The sequence below is a fragment of the Dermacentor variabilis genome, chromosome 3 (genome assembly GCF_050947875.1).
Source record: "Dermacentor variabilis isolate Ectoservices chromosome 3, ASM5094787v1, whole genome shotgun sequence".
Lineage (NCBI taxonomy): Eukaryota > Metazoa > Arthropoda > Arachnida > Ixodida > Ixodidae > Dermacentor > Dermacentor variabilis.
This window is the reverse complement of record NC_134570.1, coordinates 140581306-140585292: the sequence shown is the minus strand read 5'-3', so window position 1 is coordinate 140585292 and position 3987 is coordinate 140581306.

Below are 3987 nucleotides of genomic sequence, written 5' to 3'. Positions count from 1 at the left end.
TTATTGAAAATTCGGCAAATTCGTGGCCTGGGCCTAGGCCGCTCTCGAGTAGGTCCGGAGATCCTGTGTCCTCGCCGCTTCACGGGCTTGCTGGATGGCCCATAGTTGATCTTGGAGGTTTGAGTTTCGCAGCGCGGCCGCCCACCGCGCCGCAGCTTTGTCTGGAGGCACTGCATTTCCTCTGCCTATAACCTCCCATTCTTAGAGAACGTGTCTAAAACGCGTGAACCCTGCCGCATAGTTTGCAGTTATCGTCTGAATAGATGTCTGGATATATCCTCCTGAGATGAACGGGATTGCGGAAGGTCATGATTTGTAACTGCCTCTGGTCTACCGCTTGGGCCCTGTCGAGGGGTTAGGGTCAATAAACACGCCTGGAGTTTTAACAAAATTTTGAAATGTCACAGTACCTGGTCATTCTGTCCCTCTCTGTCCGTGGCTCCGTTACATTTCCGACCCCCAAAGAGGATCCTTCCATGCATAAGGTAATTATATTTTGGGAGACAAAAATAATTTTACCCGCCGTGGTTGCTTAGTGGCTATGGTGTTGAGCTGCTGAGCACGAGGTCGCGGGATCGAATCCCGGCCACGGCCGCCGCATTTCAATGGCAGTCAAATGCGAAAACACACATGTACTTTAGACTTAGGTGCACATTAAAGAACCACAGGTGGTCTAAATTTCTGGCGTCCCCCACTATGGCGTGCCTCATAATCAGATCATGGCTTTGGCACGTGAAACCTCATAATTTAATTTTTTTAAAGAAAATAATTTTAAGCTTCGGTGCAAAAGTTAAGATGCTATGTTGTGCTCCTGTCATTTTATCTGTATTTTCTCATTGCTATTTTATGGCTTCGTGGTTCATCATGTCCAATAGAATTATTATTTGCCAAAGTGCAAATCTCGCATGCAGAACATGAAGGAAGCTTGTGGGTTTGACAACTTGATTTATGCATAAATACCCTGAATACTTGCTGTGGCTGCCTATGTGATTGTCTGATTGACATGCTCACTGAGAGAAATGAATCGGCCAGTGTAATTGTTATGGTTTGTGAGAAGACACAATGTTCTTGTGTAGTTGCCTTGTTTGTCTTCCTTTAGCATTTATTCATGACCTGTGAAATCTGTAAAACAACTTATTTGCCTGAGTGGATATTTAGCGCATAAACTGCTTTCCTTTGTGCAAGTAGGTTGTTTTATTAGTATCATGATATATTATTATTTTTCTTTGGTTTACTAAAAAACGTCTTGTGTGTTTTGTTAGGTGGGTAACTTATGCAGCAGTTCATTGAGCAGCTCTACAAGTACGCTTATGCATTCCACTCATCTTTGTATATTGGAGTTGGAGCAACAAACAGATTCACAGGAAGATTTAAATAGTGAAGTCGAATAAGGAATGTTTTGTGCTGGAGCCAATGTTGTGACAAACTCAGCTTTATCAACTAGTACTCTTGTTGAAACACTGGCTGCAGCCAGAGGCTTCCCTTGTTTAGCTGATGTTGATCACTTGTAGAACAATCACTATCGTAAAAATAAACAGGCTATAGAATAAATTTTATGTACAGTAAGGTTTCAACATTTTCTGTTGATAACCCAACGGAACAAAACCATTAAAAAATTTTCAAAGCTCAAAAAGGATTGCATTCAAGTGTAATACTGCATGTAGAAAAGCAAAGTATCCAGGCAGCTGTCCTCTTGAAGCTTTACTTCACAATCGCAGCAGGCTAGCAAGCACCAAGTATGAAAGAATAAAAAACGCATTTGCACTTCTCATGTGACGAAATTTGCTGTCCTTTTACAGAAATGAAAATCATTGAAAAGGAAGTGGGTGTTTACGTTGAGATATGAGCACGTAATCTGTAAGCCTCGTAAGCTTATGTCAAGTAAAACATGAAATCGTGAGAGACTGAGCTTTTTAAGTCCACGTTATAATAGGAACACCAACCTTCTTCAGGATGATAAAAGCACTGTAGATCAAGGTTCTCCACGTAGTGTAAACATTGCTAAATCTGTTAAGATGTGAATGTGGGCAAGTTGGTAACAAATTTCTAACTTGCTAAAGCACATTACTGTCCTCATCGAACTAATAACTATAGTTTCTTGTACATGTGTCTTGGTCACATTCAGCACAACATTATGCATTTTTATCTTTCTTTAATACATTCTGTAGCCCCTAAATGGATTCAGAAAGGCTAAAATTTAGTAGGAACATTAACCATGTTTTGAAGTTTTCATCCTGCTCATTTTACAGTTGAAGCTAGCTTGCTTCTCAGTTTACTTGTGCTTAGAATTAAAGCACAACAAACAGATGAATGGCTTGCCAGGGCATTGTCCACAGGAAGTGGTCACTTTTCTCACTCTCACCGTAGTGTTTGGGCTGCTGCTGGTACTGTTGGCTGCATAGCAGCCAGTGCAGTGTCAGTGAGTGTCGTGTGCCAATGTGCCAGTTTTTCTTGGCATGTGGACACTCCTCCCACGAGTTTCTTCGATGTTGTCTTGACAAGGACCGAACAGTGAATGAGCCAGTTCATCTTGAAATTTTATAATTGGCGTAGAGTTTCCTTCAAGCATGCCGCGAATGTTCCACACATTTATGATTGCCTTTCCAACAAGCAACTCAACAGCTACCTTTCTCTACCACTTGAGTCCTTTTCTAAGGCAGTTGTGGTATAACATCATTCGGTCACTATAGTCGACACCCTTTTTTGCTGCATTGTAATCGAGAACGGCCTGATGTTTCATGATTGGTGCGCCTTCCCTTGTTTTCTTTCCACTGTCCACCAAAGTTGCTTTATATTTGGCAACAGATGTGAGTATCAGAACAGGCCTCTTGTCCGTGCACTTCAGTGCCATCTTTGGACTGAAGTCCGGTAACACTGCCATTTGCAACCTTTACTTCAGTGACATCTTTTGGCAGCCCTTTCCTCACTGAGCAAACTGTGCCACAGATGAAAGTGTCTTCCTTTAGAAGGCGAAGAGTGAGCGGCAAGCTCATGTAGAAGTTGTCTACGTACAGCGGGCACACGACTTCCTTGCAATTTTGCAGGAGTTTCAAGCATACATCTTCGGCGTGTCCGATGCCAACTGTTCAGTCACACTTGCCGGCATATACATCAACCTTTAGCCTGTAACCGTCTTTGGTACATGCCTTGAACAGCCTGACTCTGTAAAAACGAAAGTCTGCCACGCCATGGCACTATTGTTTCATCTATCACAACCTCCTTTCCTGGCTCAAGCACAGTGGCAAAAATTTTGGCTCAATTTCTCTATCAGAGGATGGATCTTAAAGACATGATCCTACAACTTTGCAACCAGTTAATTGTCTGCAAAATGCCGGAACCTCAACAGTAGGGAAAAGGTGGTCACAGCTCATATTTTTACGAATGAGTTCAACACCATACAGGTTACTTTTTGCCCAGTAGTGACTCAGATAGGAATATGGACGAGATCAATACAAATTGGTATTCCAACAAATGCTTTCGTTTGTTGGAGATTGGTTTCCATCCAATTTTTCAACTGTAATTTAGATTTGGGAGTAGGAAGACGGAGGAGACCAATACAAATCAGTATTCGAATAAATGCTTTCATTTCTTTGGCATTGGTTTCCGTCCAATTTTTCAACCGTGATTTAGATTTGGGAGTAGTTGACTTCAACACTTGCTGTGTGAACCTGTTTGTTTCATTGACCATCATTTGCCACATGTCATCCGTAATAAACAGTGAACATAAAGATGGGGCACAATGGCTAGATGGCAACTGAATGATGGTGGGCGGCCTAGAGTGCGGTGTCACACTAGGCGAAGTGGTTGTTGCCGGTGTTCATTTCTCTAGAGATGGGCTGAGAGAAATGAGAGCATCGTATCCTGAATCATTCACCTCAGAATCATCAGTCAGGTCTGGCTCTCCATTCGACATGCTGGCTGAGGTCTGTGATGGTTCGTAAACACTATCTTTCTCACTGATTTCACTGTCTGTCCACTGCTGAACAT